The sequence below is a fragment of the Euleptes europaea genome, chromosome 1, assembly GCF_029931775.1.
Source record: "Euleptes europaea isolate rEulEur1 chromosome 1, rEulEur1.hap1, whole genome shotgun sequence".
NCBI lineage: Eukaryota > Metazoa > Chordata > Lepidosauria > Squamata > Sphaerodactylidae > Euleptes > Euleptes europaea.
Window position 1 is genome coordinate 46923009 of NC_079312.1, and position 16085 is coordinate 46939093.

Consider the following 16085-nt stretch of genomic DNA (forward strand, 5'->3'; position numbering starts at 1 on the left):
TTGAGAAAAGCTATCTCCCTCCCAGTATTTGTTTTGTTCCATCTGCAACTGTGCAGATCTTTTGAGGTGAAAGACACATGATAGGCACTGTTCATATGCTTTTGGTTACTGTGCTGTCAGGTTGCAATTTTTAATGACTGATTTATAATATTGTTTTATGGATGCTTTAGTCCATTATATGGCTACGGGTTGGGGTTGTGCTAGTTCCTCTGTTGTTGGTCACACCTGCTCTAGCCCTGACATTCATGTATTTCAATAGAGGCATATATACATTTGGCTCTGTGTCTGTAAACTCTTATAGCAAATCTGACATTCATGCAATATGTTTTATTTATTTAGCTTATTTAAAACATTTATATGTCGGCTTTACACCGAACTGGCGTTCCCCAAATTTCAAACACTGGAACCTTTGGAACAGTGTTTAAAGTACTAACATGCATATAAAATATTTAAAATAATTAAATAAAACACACAAACTGGGAGAGAGACTAATATGTCCTACTGAAGGAATGCTAAACAAAGCAAAGACTTCATCTGCTGGTGGAAGAAAATGATAGTGGGAGACAGATAAATTTCCCTGGAGTGAGTTCCAAAGACTGCGAAGGCCCTTTCTCGAGCTGCCACCCATCTAGCCTCAGATGGCAGGGGCACCTGAAACAGAACCTCTGAATATGACCAGAGTGGTCAGGTAGGTCTTATTGGGACAGGTGAGAGTAACTTTTATTCCTTCACATATTGGAATGACTCTGTGTATAGCCCAGGGTTCAAAAGTGAAGAAATCTATGAAAACTGTAAGGATTAACTGAAGTGCTAAATAAATCATGTTTGTTTTCAGTGCAGTATAAAAATAAGTGCACAGGTAGCAGGTCAATAATTATAAAATGAACACACATATGAAGCTGTCATATACTAAATCAGACCACTGATCTAGCAAAGTCGATATTCTCTACTTGGACTGGCAGCAGCTCTCCAGGGTGTTATGTAGAAGTGTTTCTTTTCACCTACTGCCAGACCATTTCAACTAAAGATGCTGAGGATTGAACCTGGGACCTTTTGCATACCAAATAGATGCTTTACCACTGAGCCATGGCCTGTCTATGGAAGAGAATAAGGAAGAGAAGGAAAATAAAAAGAATTCTGATATTGATCATTTATCTTAAAAACTTTTGATTTCTAATTGTTGTCTTTCAAACATTTGTACAGATGCTTTAAATACTTCAGTCTGGTTGCTAGCATGGTGTTCTTAGTTTGACTGTTTATCCTGATAGGTTCAATACATTCTCCACTGAGGCAAGGGCATCCTGATAGATGGGTTGTTTTCCTCTACATCCGGGTAGGCAGGACCTAAACTTAAAACTTCCTGTCTCCCTTGGCGGGAAAACAGCCCACAGGAAGCCAGTTTTTTGTCCTGCCTAGCCGGGTAGAGCAGGCACCATCGCGGAGCTCTGTGCCTACTTCCTAGGATAAGGAGCAGTTAGGAGTATATTTGCTGTTTTGTCCTGTTGGTCTTGTATCCGTGAGTGTTTTTTACTTTCCCTCATATTCCATTCCAAACCCCCCCTCCCTTCCCCTCCTGCTGTATCTTCCTTCCCCGTGGTTGAGAGCTGAGGCATAGGGGAACCCAAAATGGCCGACGCCATTTTACAAAGGGAGGACGATCTCCTTTCTGAAAAAGATTATGAAAGGGGATTAGTGCAAACGATCCAAAAAAACCCCGCCTCTCCCAACGGCCGCGATTGCGGACCATTAGGGAGCATAACGTGGCCGGAGATGGATGTGGCTAGCGAGCCCGCCCCGACGCAGCCAAAGTCAAAAAAGGCGCGAAAAGCCGCGCCGTTGCAGCCAAGCGGCAGAAGGAAGAGACGGAGCGCCAAGACTAGCGCCAGCCTTAAGGTCGGTCGGAGCACACCCGATTCGACTCCTAACGGAACGGGATCGATTCCTAGAGCCCAGACGTCCTCTCCGGTAGCGGCAGCGGCGGCTTCCCTCCCTTCGGGACTGGGTAATTTCGCGGCAACGGTTTCTGCCCAGGCGGGAGTTGGCAACCCCCCCCTTGAATCAAGCGGCGGCGGGAGGCCATTTTCTTTCCTGGGAAAGCGCAGATGAGTTAATCAACTGCGCTCTACAGCGCCAATGGCAGGCTTTTCAGGCATTCCAGGCGAGGTTACCCCCACCTATTTGGGTGAATCCGGATAGCCACTTGCCTACCCCTCCTATTCAGCCTCACACTTCCGCAGGAGTTGGTGGTCCCAGTACTTCAGGGGTCATAAGAAATCCTGCCTGGCCCACAAAGGCGGCCATGAAAGCTGCTGTAGTTGACCAGGGGAAATCACAGACAGACCTCTCCAAGTCCACATATTCATCTGTTGAGGACGATGGGGAGGAAAAAGAGGAAGGAGAATTTGATACAGGATATCTCTCAGCCTGTGGAACAACACACCAGGCTGTTTACAGGAGAGGACTACCAAGGTCTGTTGGCTAAGGCCATACTAGCCTTGGATTTAAATGAGGAAACTGGCCCTCCTGAGGAAACCAAATCAAAGTTAAAGCAGGGAGTCAAGGAGTGCTTCCCCAGACCACGTCCTCAATCTAATTTAGTTCCATTTCCTGAGTTCTTCATAAGAGTGGTCAGGGAGGAGTGGGACAACCCGGCTTCCAACCGGCAAGTTCCACCTAACATAAAAAAGTTGTATGCCCTCGCTCCACACGCAATGATCATGTTAAAGGTCCCCCTAGTGGACGCTCCGGTACTGGACCTCCAGTCACCAGGATTAGTCCCAGAGGACGGGGTCGGATCCTTAAGGGATCAACTAGATAGAAAGTCTGATTACCTGGCAAGAAAATCACACGAGGCCTCAGCAATGGCCATTCAAGCCAGCGCCACAACGTCCATATTTGCTAGGGCATCATACTTGTGGATAAAGAAGATTTTACAACTAGTTCCACAGGATAACCTCAGGGTTATAGGTGGTCTGGAGAGAGTCCTAAGTGCGGTGTCACTAATGGCAGATTCATCTCTTGACACCATGTCTTTTGTATCCAGGTCAATGTCATCTGTCACGTCAATCAGAAGGGCATTATGGCTTAGAGCCTGGCCCGCCGACTTCAAGGCAAAGACCAATCTCATGGCCTACCCCATAAAAGAAGGCAGGCTGTTTGGCGAGAAGCTAGACAGCATCTTAATTGAAACGAAGGATAAAAAGCAAGCATTACCGATGCAGGTCAGAAAGGTGTCTAAGGTGTCACCTAGATTTAGAGCCGACAACCGGAGAGGATCATGGGGCTCACCAAGGGGAGCATGGGGCAACTCTCACTCCTTTCGTAGAGGAGAGAGATTCCAAAGATTCCAAGGCCCACAAGCTAGAGCAGAAAAAGGGGACAGGTTTCCTAAGTCTAACCCGCAGTGACGCCAACCCTCTACAAGTAGGAGGGAGGTTACAGCAGTTCGCTCATCGGTGGACGCTGTCCAACCCAGACAAATGGGTAACAAAAATTTTACAACAGGGATATATGCTAGAACTTACTGCCCATCCTTCCGACCGTTTCTTACGGTCCCCAATATCATTAAAACGGGAAACACCTCAGAACCCTTACCGCTATCCATCACCTGTTACACATCAGGGCAATAGAACAGGTTCCTGCTCGACAAAGATGCCAGGGAGTATACTCCATTTTCTTTACTGTCCCCAAAAAGAACGGGGACTGGAGGGCCATCCTCAATCTAAAGTACATCAACAAGAGGATGGTCCGCAGACATTTCAGGATGGAAACTGTGAAATCTATAGTTGAGTCCCTCCTCCCTGGCACCTTTATGACAGCAGTGGACCTTACGGAAGCATACCTCCATATACCTATACAACCAGTCCACAGACGTTATCTCAGATTTGCATACGGGAGCAATCATTATCAATTCAGAGCACTCCCGTTCGGATTGACATCAACACCAAGGGTCTTTACGAAGACCATGATCACAGTGGTTGCAGCCCTCAGACAATAAGGAGTCCAGGTACATCCGTACCTGGACAATATCCTTATCTGTGCTCCAAATTTGGCACAATCCAGACTACACACGAACCTGGTGTTGCAGGTACTCCAGGAACATGGGTACCTAGTAAATTTCCAGAAAAGCTCCTTAGTACCGTCACAGGTCATGACTCACTTAGGAGTGCGAATCAACTCCAAACACAACACCATTGCGCTACCAAAAGACAGGTTGAACAAGATTGTTTCCTTGGCCCTCTCCACTGCCAAACTAAAGAGAACCTTACTCATGGCTCTAGCGAGACTTATGGGATTGATGGTGTCATGCATCGGGGTGGTGCCATGGGCAAGATTCCACTCCCGTCCTTTACAGACATTCCTTCTCCCTTTTCAATCGGACATTGCCAGAAAGAAGATAAAATTAGTTCCAATTCCCACACAGGTCAGACACAGTCTCCTTTGGTGGTCCAAGCCATCCACACTAAGCAAGACAACCCAGTACATTCAAGCCGAACCTCTGCAGATATTTACGGACGCGAGTCTGACGGGTTGGGGAGCCACCCTGGACGGACTGATGACCCAGGGGCGTTGGTCACAGCAAGAGACCACCTTACACATAAACATACTGGAGCTGAGGGCGGTGAAGCTAGCTCTACTGAGCTTTGCCACCAAACTCAGAGGTCACCACGTTCTTATAAGAACGGACAATACATCGACAAAGGCATACATAAACAAACAGGGCGGCTCCAGATCTCCAGCACTGCACCGCGAAGCATCAGCGATATTTGTCTGGGCCCAAGCGAACATTCCTTCGATACACGCAGAACACATCAAGGGCAGCCTCAGTGTGCAAGCGGACTGGTTAAGCCGCCAGTGTATCGACGAGGGAGAATGGGAGTTAGAGCAGGAAATATTTCATCTTATTACCGCCAAATTTGGTATCCCCTCAGTAGACTTATTCGCCTCGGACTCAAACCACAAGGTACCAAGATTCTATTCAAGGTACTACCATCCAAAGGCAGAAAGAACAGATGCCCTTCTGAGTCCTTGGCCACAGGGGCTGCTTTACGCATTCCCTCCAATCCCCATCCTACCCAAAGTGCTACGGAAAATTTCTCAGCAGAGAGCCGAGGTCATCCTGTTAGCTCCGTATTGGCCACGCAGACCATGATTCGTGAGTCTGAAACGCCTATCGTGTCAAGAACCTTGGCAGATTCCAATATCACAGAACATGCTAACCCAGGGACCTCTAGCGCACCCAGACCCACAATGGTTCTGTCTGACCGCGTGGCACTTGAGAGGTTAATCCTTCTGGGTCAGGGATACACTAAGGAAGTGGTGGATACAATCATGGAGGCCAGACGTCCCTCCACAAAACGTATGTATAACGTTTCATGGAAGGCCTTCGTCAGATGGGCTAAAAGAAAGAAAGTAGACCCTCTCCAGCCAGGTATACCAAAAGTGTTAGAATTTCTGCAGGAAGGAATGCACCTAGGTCTATCAGCCTCTACCTTAAGGAGGCAGGTGGCAGCCCTGCCCACCGTGCTGCCTCGTTACAACGGAGGTACTCTAGCTCAACACAAACACGTTTCGGCCTTTCTAAAAGGGGTAACCCAAATCCAACCGCCCGTAGTGCACAGGTTTCCCTCATGGAACCTTAACCTAGTTCTCAAAGCCCTGACTTTGCCACCATTTGAACCCCTTCGCACGGTATCCCTACGATTCCTTCGTATGAAGGTTCTTTTCCTTACAGCTATCACCTCTGCCAGGAGAGTTTCCGAACTAAGAGCCTTGTCAATTAGAAAGGGATTATGTGTATTCCACAAGGATAAAGTGGTGTTAACTCCTGACCCAACTTTTAAGCCAAAGATCAATTCCCGATTTCATAGGACACAAGAAATCAATCTCCCATCATTTTGTCCCAAACCGAAGGGAGCCAGAGAAAAACTTTGGCACTCCCTTGATCTAAGAAGGGCGATACGTATCTTCATAGATAGAACAGCTGAAATTAGACAATCAGATTTCATGTTTATAGGGATTGCCAACCCTAACAGAGGGAAAAGAATGTCAGCAGCAGCTATAGGATACACTTTACGACAGTGCATCAAAGAGGCATACCAGAGCTGCGGTTCTCCAGTTCCAGGGGGAATCACGGCCCACTCTCTTCGTAGTGCGGCTACCACAGCAGCCTTTGATAAACAAGCCCCAGTTGATGAAATATGTAGGGCAGCCACTTGGTCATCGGTATCAACTTTCGTGAAGCACTATAGGATTAATACCTGGTCTTCAGCACAAGCGGCATTCGGCCGTAGGGTACTTCAAAATGTGGTAGATTAGAGTAATACCCACCCAAGAGGGAGCTCGGTAAAGTCCCATCTATCAGGATGCCCTTGCCTCAGTGGAGAATGAAGCCTTGGATACTCACCGTAGAGGCTCATTCTCTTCTGAGGCGAAGGGCATCCTGCCCACCCAATATATTTAAAATCAACAGAGCTAACGTGATCTATGGTCATTATAATTACTGTACGTTAACTGTTATCCGTTCAGTGTGTTCCCATTGTTCAAATACAAGTTTATGAAGTTTCTCTGCAAAGAGTTATCGTTTCTGTTTACTTAGCTAGTCTAACCGGTAACTGGCTTCCTGTGGGCTGTTTTCCCGCCAAGAGAGACAGGAAGTTTTAAGTTTAGGTCCTGCCTACCCGGATGTAGAGGAAAACAACGCATCTATCAGGATGCCCTTCGCCTCAGAAGAGAATGAGCCTCTACGGTGAGTATCCAAGGCTTCATTTTTCAATTGAACCATTGTTTTATTCTGGGGTTTTTTTAAACATAACTTTCAAGAATTGAAATTTTAAGACAAAATTTAGCCTAAATTATCTGGTTAATATCCTAGCTAGAAAACAATTTTTCATGACCTACTGACTACTAAACTTGGACATATTAATTTTCACATCCACCTCTTTCTGCATCAGCGGTTTTTCTTCTTCCTTATAGTTCTGTCAGATTTCTGAAAGATTTGTTGTGTGTCGTCTCTGTGGTATATATTACATGTTGAGTTTTCCTTATCCAGACATCTGATATCTGGACTGACCCAAAAACCAGACTTTTTGAGCCAGCATGCAGGCATTACTCGCAGGCCCTCAGCAGCACGCTAGTTTGCTTTCTGATTGTTCAATGTATGCAAAATTATTAAAAATGTTGTTTAAAATGATATTCAGGCTATATAAAAAATAAATTAATTTCGTGTTTAGACTTCGGTCTCATCCCCAAGATTTCTCATGTATATACAAATATTCCAAAATACGGAAAGATCCGAAATATGGACCACTTCTGATCCTAAGCAGTCCAGATAAGGGATACTCAACCTGTACTTTAAAATATTTTTTAACATGTAGTGCTTTCTAAGCAAGAATAAGTATGTAGTGTCTAAAATATTGTATTCTAATTTCTTGCTGACATAGAGTTGTTCTGACATCATAGTGCCCCTACAAATTCACCTTAAGGGTAGTTGGACTGTATCAGACTGAGGCTGCAGTCATATGGAGGAGAACCGTATTCTGGCTACAGTCATATACACCCCCCCCCAAAAAAAAGGGGGAACCTGATGGAACTCAGTCAAAATACTGATTACAAACCAAAGAGGCTGAGCTAAAAATGCTAAAATTACAAATATATAAATTTTAATAAGGTGCACATATAGATTAAAAGCATAAAACTCCTAGTACAGACATACCGTATATACTCGCGTATAAGCCGAGTTTTTCAGCCCAAAAAAAGGGCTGAAAAAAGCCAACTCGGCTTATACGCGGGTCAATATGGTAGGCGGGGGAGGGGGGGAGGGAGGGGGAACTTACCACCGCTGCCGCCGCCATCCCGCACGCCTTCTCTGCGGCCTGGGAGAGGCCTGCAGGGCCTGCCTGAGTGCAGGCAGGCCCCGCCGCCCCCCCCCCGCGCCTTCTGTGGCCTGGGAGAGGCCTGCAGGGCCTGCCTGAGTGCAGGCAGGCCCCGCTGCCCCCCGCCGCCCCCCTGCGCCTTCTCTGCGGCCTCTACTTATATATGTATTTCAGATACCTCCATCATTCCCATATACACTGCATACAAATCACTTGTTGGGGAAAATGTCACTAAAGAAAGCTATATACAAAGAGGGTGCTAAAGGTCTGCATTTTTAAACTATATATTCTCTTGCTACATTGAGAAACAATTTTAGAAGACTTCCACTTTCATTTTTGTCCCACCTTCACTGTGCAGTTGTGAATTCTAAAGCCATTTGTGCAGTCAGCCAGCCTGTGCTGTGGAGTATTTTGACTAATGAGGTGTTGCTACCAGCAGTTCGACATTTTTTGTAACTGCACTGCAAAACAACTAAAGTTCATTTTAAAAGGGAGAATGCAGGCTGTAAAGAGTGCCAAACTGGTAAAAGGCACATTTATTTTCATGCAGTCTTCTGAAAGAAGGATCAGTACTGGCCTAGGATCAAATTAAATGTTCCATTTAGTGATAGATGTCAGCTGGGAATTGATTATGTATTCTTTCTCAGTGGCTTCGGCATTCCCATATTCTTTGTGTGGTGTAAATGGACTCTGAAATGCTAAATAGTTGGGACAAGCTTTAGGACTTTATTTTAGATTTTGGTGGTAGGGAACTTTTAAAAAGAATGCTAGCCTTTTAAACTCAGAAACCTGAAACCAGGTGAACAAATGTCAAATAGATGTAGACCCGAAGGAAAGCTTTGCAATAGCTGCTAGCTTTTATACATTGACGCAATGAGCTGATTTAGTTTTATGTGCAAATATTAAATCCCAACCAGCTTTTAAAAAAGCAACATGGGGACCACAGAAGTGACGGAAAGGGTGCATAGAGTTTTTCCTGCTGTCCAAAGAGCTGTTTTTCCTGCTGTTCCATAGAGTTTTTCTCTGTCCAAATCATCCTCCAAACTACATCCCCCCCTCATGACGTTACCAGTGTGTATGTTTGTCTTTGCAGAACTGTGTTGAGAAGCGGCTTGGAGCTCCGCTACTTCCAAGTCCTCCCACCCCATCTGTCTCTTTATAAAAGAAAGCGGAGAAAAGAGACATCTCGTCTGTGCGCACCTTTTTTTTTGTATGACATGTAGTTGGGAGTGGTATTAAGAAGTAAACAATAGCCTTGCATGCAACATGAAAGAATTAAAACAGTCATGTGACTTGTATGATGAACTTGCTGTTGAACTGTTCCACAGCCAGCAGAGATTGATTAGGAAACCATCTAGCAAATTTGAGACTCTGATTGTTTTAGCTGTTCTTCTGATCTGTGGCTTTAGCAAGGCAATGCTGGCATGGAAGGTAACCACATTGTGAGCTTTTCCCATTTGACCTTGGAAGGGAAGGACCTATGTAACAGGTACAGTGTGAGAAGCAGCCTTTGCTTTGGAAACTTGCGTGGTTCTAAAATAATGTTGGAACTTTTCCCTGTGCACAAATAATAATCTTCACAAAGGAAATATATGCCATTTTTAGTGCATATTCTGTGATTTGGTTTCTGCGACACACATTCTGAGACAAAAGGGATATAAGTTCAACGTTGACACAGGTTTTAGTGGGAAACTATTTTGCTTGTATGTGGCTTTTATCACCTTCAGAAGCTAATACGAGTGTTGCACATGTGTGTCTGAAAAAGATCTAAGGGTGCTCATACTTTAAAGAGATCTGCTTCTTCAGTAAAATGTTGGATATCGTTTTGCTATTTCTCATTGTGTCGATGCCTTAGATTCCATCGTAGTGTTTTCTGTAGTTACACTGCCCTCTACTTAAGAAATGCCAAATTTCATTGAATAGTCATATATATGTATTTTTTAAAAGTTTCCATGGGGGAAAGGATGTTTATTGATTTGGCACTGTTATGTATATAGGGGAATCTGACATCTCTGTGTGGTACAAAGGTCAGAAAGAAGAATTCTTAATCAAATTGATTAAATCTAGTCCCTGATGGTGAGAGTCACATTCTTTTTTTACTTAGAAGTATTAAAGAATTTGTGTTATGTATGGGCTTTGCATCAAAATAAATAAAATAATCATTCGTCCCTTAGGAATATTTTGATTGCAAAAGGTCACTATGCATAGGAAATCTGCCAATTTACATTGTATGAATAGAAAAATGCATTCAGTGAAATTATTACTTCATCTGGGACAATTTAAAGAGCAAGATGGCCAAGTCAATTCATTTATATAAATATTTTTATTTTTGCTCTAAAACATTCCAAAATAAATACATAATTATAATTAAAAGGGCACATGAGAAGCAGGGCTCAGATCTGAAAATGCATTCTAAATGGTTACCACAGTAGCCTTACTCACTGGTGGTTACGTTATCTTTGATACTGGCTGCTATATATCTTGCTTTAATTAAAGCAAACCAATACAAAATATTTTTTCTTTCATATTTTCATACCTACAGTGATGGAGATTCTAGGCACGAGGTCTTTGGTGAAGAAAAAAGGCTTATTTTGCTCACGTTTTGAGCAGGATTTTTTGTTCCCCCTGCTTCCCATATAAATACGTGAGCATGTTTACCATGCATTAGCTTTTGTTTCTGTTTACTTATTTCATTTATACCCTGCATTTTCGCTGCAACTCGGGGGATTACAAAATATAGAAAATAATTCAATTCGATAGAACAAGATATCCAATAAGCAGTGCAATAGGACTAGAATTACATGGTTGGAAAACTGCCAGCAAACACACTGTCCAAGCATGACATGCCATAAGGCAAAAAATGGGTTACAAAGGTAGAAGACGATGCAGTAAGAACAAGGTGATACATACAGTAAAAATTGCAGTAGACTTGCAGGGCTTTCCTGACCTCCTCAGGCTGTTTCACAAGGTGGAATCCACAACAGAAAATGCACGTGTGGGAAGTTGCCCATCTTACCTCTTTTTCAAAGTGGCACCCTCAGAAGGCTTTGCTTAAGACGAACCAAGCTGTCGCAGTGGAGCATAGCAGGAGAGGTAGTCCAGCAGGTATGTGGATCCTAGGTTATTGAAGGCTTTGTAGGTGATAACCCAAACTTTGAACAGAACCCAGTAGATGAAAGGTAACCAATAGAAACTGCAGAATGACATGCATGTTCTTTCTAGCGTCCAATAGTAACCAGGCTGCGGTGTTCTGTCCCACTGCAGTTTCTACATTGACAATAAGGGCACAGCCCAGGGATCCCCAGACTTTTTGAGCCCGTGGGATCCTTTGAATGGTACAGTGAGCACCCCTGCAAACTGGCTGCCGTAGGAAGTGACTGCATATGACTGCTGCAGGGGGCGTAGCCAAACTCAGTACATCCCTCCTTATTTGGCAAAAGAATCAGAGGAAGGAGAATAAAAAAGAAATGAAGGAAAGCTTAAGGGGAGAGGGAGAAAGAAAATTGGGAATAAAAAGAAGGAAAGCCTAAAAAGAGGAATAATAGGACCACACACTGACTATGGAGAGCCTGGGTGCTTACCATTCCTCCTGATTCTCCAGTGGCTGAAGGTGCTATTGCAGCCGTGGAAAACCCTTTCATCTGAATGAGGACAGCTAACACTTCCTGAAAAGCTTGGTGGGTGCCATTTTGGGGAACCCTGGAGCCCCAGGGTAGCCATAGTGTGGATCCATGTGGCCAGATCAGCCAAGTCAAGGTAGGGGGCTAAATGAAACATGAAAGAATGCCTTTTTTTTTGCAGCTGCATTAAGCTGGTTCTGCAGCAGTTATGCTGGATCCAGAATAACCCTGGGCTCTTAACTGAGTTTCTGAAAATTGGAGACGAATAATGGTAATGATATTTTAATCTAGGAATTTACATTTATGGTAAAGCAGAACATACATTATGAAGGCGTCGTCTTTCAAAGCTTTAAATGAATATACTGTTAGCTTAATTGAAAAGGCTCGTTGTTTAGTAAATGTCACCTTTTTTTGTTTAATTTTCACTTTTTGATTATAAAAAGGGTTTTGTATTTTCCCCAAGCTCCTTTGAGGTTGCTTTTAATAAAATTTGCGTGATGATTACTGTTTTTTTGTTATTCTGAGATGCGTGACCAATTGTGACAAATCTTCAGTCCTGAAGGAGTAGTAGTACAGTAAGGTAGAAAGGCATCTAGAAATGCATGTGTTATTACAGGTGATATGAAAGTTTTTACTGCAGTTGGCTGCCTAGAATATCGAACAAGCTACTTTTCCGGTTTTACCATCTGGCTGATGTGGATCCTCTCCTGTTATCAGTCCTTTTTGGTTCTAGGAAAGGTGATTGCCAGATTTATAGAGATTCATAGCAATGCATGCGCTGGAGGTTGCGCTGGAAACGAGTGGGGAAACGACCCCTTCTACCTCCTCCATCAGCAGACTTGCCTTTATGGAAGAGGAAGGGGTAGGAGGCAGGACTTGAAGAGGTAAACAGTGCAAAGACACCCCCCCCCCCCGCAGATCTCTGGATGTAATCTCATGGCTTGCTTGTTCAGCTGGGTAAATGGCAGTAGTAAAAACTTACAAATTGCCACTGGCTGCACCTGCGTTTCTCTCCTGTCTAGGATTGTGACCTACATACTGTGCGTCTGAATAATATTTCAGACTTCCAAACGACAAACTAAAATGAAATCTGTTGAAATACAGCTTTTTGCTTCTAAACATGACACTTATGCTGTCCTCATTTCTTGGGATGACCCAGATGTTTTGGGCTGTGATAATGTTATTAAAATGACCTAAAGCAAGGCTTTAATATGCTTTTGTATAAGTTTAATTGATCCTGTTGAAGTGAAATGGAGTTAAAGATAGGGTGCACAAATTTGTGGTATACTTAAAGTATTGCTTTGGGGAGAAATTTTTTTCTCTATGATTAAAAAATAATTAGGTCCATAGTGATTTTGTAAATTAGAGCTGCCTTATGTGATGTTGCTAATTTATGCATATCAGCTTTCTAAAATATTCTAGCCTTCTTTAGAAAGAGAGATGTGCTATTTTGGCAAGTTAATACCTTATCTTAGTCAGCTGCTATCCAAGGCTGCACAGATATGACTGCCCTTAAACAGATGCACAAATATGACTAGATCCAGTGCATTAAGTGGTTGAAATGCATAGTAGGTGATTAATAGGAGACTAATCTCTCCTTGCTTCTTACCAGTTATCAAAGCTGACCATTATTAAACTGTAACCTACAATGTATCAAGCTTATCTTACTGTAATATAGTCTGCTTAAATTCTGATACTTGACTGGCATTTGACCAGTTTTCCTGGTGACAAAGTAGAGACTCTTAAGTGAGATCGCCTTAACTGAGAAAGACGTTGGTTTCCTTCAGGACTGGGCTGTAGAACAGAACTTGAAATATAATCAAGCTCTTGGTAGGGGGGAGCCAGCCGCACGGTCTTGCAGAGGCCGCAGGAGGCCCTCACAGGGAGCTCCTGGCCGGGGGAAGCCGCATGGGCCCGGCGGTGATGGCGGCGGCGGTAAGTTGATTCCTCCCTCCTCCCCCCTCCCCCCTCCCCTACCCTACCGTATTGACCCGCGTATAAGCCGAGGCCGGCTTTTTCAGCCCTTTTTTTGGGCTGAAAAACTCGGCTTATACGCGAGTATATACGGTAGTTCCCTCATCAACATGACATCCCTTCAAATATTTAAACATGGCTATCATGTCTCCCCTCAACCTTCTCTTCTTCAAACTAAACAAACCAACTCCCTAAGTCTCTCTTCATAGGGCATGGATTCCAGACCTTTGACCATTCTGGTCACCCTCCTCTGGACACACTCCAACTTGTCAACATCCTTCTTAAATTGTGGAGCCCAAAATTGGACACAGTATCAATGCAGAATACAGTGGTAGTATTACTTCCCTTGATCTAGAGACAATACTCCTATTGATTCAGCCCAGAATTGCATTGGCCTTCTTAGCTGCCATATCACACTGTTGACTCATTTTCAGTTTATGGTCCACTAAGACTCCCAGATCTCTTTCCCATGTACTGTTGTCAAGCCAACTCTCTCCCATCCTGTACCTGTGCCTTATGTTGTTTCTGCCTAGATGAAGTGCTTTACACTTCTCCCTATTGAAATCCATTTTATTGCTTATGGCCCAGCTCTCCAGTCTATCGAGGTCATTCTGAACTCTGACCCTACCCACCGGGGTATTAACTACCCCTCCTAACTTGGTGTCATCTGCAAATTTGATTAGCATGCTCTCTATTCCATCATCCAAGTCATTTATAAAAATATTAAATAGTACCGGTCCCAGGACAGACCCCTGTGGTACCCCACTGGTCACTCCTCTCCAGGATGAAGTTGTGCCATTAATGAGCAGCCTTTGGGTTTGGTTGGTCAGCCAAGTACCAATCCACCTAACAGTAGCAGAGAACGTGTGTGTTGCTTTAAAAATAGAATCCCAAGAGATCCCTAGAGTAGAATACAGCAGTTTTTAGGCAGATGGACACTCATAGTTTCTAACTAGTAATAAGATGGGGATCCAACATCACTCTTGTAGGGGGGAAACTGTCTTGAAGAAGCCTGCTAGACCTGATGCTGATGATTGTAGAAGAGGATGGCTCCTAATACAATACCTTTCTAACTCTCCCAAGACTATGAGTTGAAGTGAACAATTAGGCTGCTGATTTAATGGTCTGATCCTGCCCAACATTCGAAGTATATCATTCTGGTATTTCCTTTCTGTTTAGTTTTAGGTATTCTCAGGTCTGTCTTTTTTCAAATTTGGATCATCTTACAGCCCATTCCTAAAGGCGTGGTAGATTCAAAATAAATATAAAACTGTTTAAAAGGATATAAAAAGAAAATGCCCCCATTGCAGTCAACGGGGCTATGCCACCAAAAAAGGTGATGCAGCAGTGCCATAGTGCGAGACAAAAGGGGAACACCTGGGAACACCCCCCCCCCCGCTGGCATGGCTGCGTTGGCTGCAGGGCCAGTGCAGCTCTGCGGCTCCCTGGCACTGATGTGTTTGCCCCTGGGATGGTGTAAGTGCCCATGATCCCAGGTTAAAAGGGCACTTATGCTAATGTGGGGTCACACCGGCACCTAAGGAGCTTTGCCCCCCACTTCAGGATTGCAGCCTTATTGCTGTGTGGTGTCATAAGTTTCCCACCTGTATCTCTGCTCCACTCTCATTTGGTAGGGATCATTAAACTAATATCCCGTATTTTTTTCACCAAAGAAATGTATTATTGACAAATAATTCTAATAAAGTAACTTCAAATTCTAAATTGGTTATTTTAGTCAATTAATAATTTGCCTTTTAACATTAAACTTTTATTGTGTATGCTATTGGAATTCAAAATATAAGGACGTGTTTTAACTGTCAGACAAGTTAATTAAAATTTGACTTAACAGATTAAAAATTTCTCCGTGTGTTTAGAGTTGATAAATGTATAAAAGTCTGCAGACTTACATCTTCTTTCATGTTAACTAAATTTTATTTTTCCATACTGAATCATAGTTGCATTTTTACAGTAATGTGTTAAAGTACACCATTTGGTAGGTATAGAAATAAATAATAAACCTATAATGTAAGTGAGAGCTTACTGAGTGTTCATTTAATCAATACCTAATGCAGGCAGTGATTGCAAATTTTACTACATGAATTTAATCAGATATGTTTTCCTGGCATGTTGATGAATAATACACTGATTAATTAATTTCTGTTCCTGGAGTATGGAAAGCTCCCAGCAGAGCAAATTTGAACACTAGCGCACTGTGTGCCATAAAGCTCTGCCATAAAAATGTAAGTGGTCTCTTGTTTAGACCCTAAGACTACAGTTTTGATCGGTGCTACAGCGAATGGATAAGATGGCTAATGCCAGAGGCAACACCACTTTAACTAAATCTAATGGTAAACAAGCCAATGATGAAAACATAATCATTTTCAGAGTAGTGAAGGGGATTGGGAGATGATTATTCTTGTAGTACTTCTCAGTACTTGAAGTCTTAAGCAGATCTTGTACATTTGTCTTCATAACAACAAGTAGGATTATCTGACGGATAATGATTTGGCCAGGGTCACTGAGTGAGATTTGTGGCTCAAGAAATGATTTTGAGTGTTAATCTCCTGTATAGCTAGTTCATCCTGCTTTACTTTTAATGTTTCTAAATGCTTTCACA

At 43.3% G+C, this 16085-nt stretch overlaps 1 protein-coding gene across 2 annotated transcripts in view; it reads left to right on the top strand.

Annotated features, from left to right (window-relative positions):
• The window catches only part of LOC130482862 (contactin-4), a 611972-nt gene that overhangs the window by 12778 nt on the left and 583109 nt on the right, over positions 1-16085 (top strand). The gene's annotated exons all lie outside the window — the stretch shown is intronic.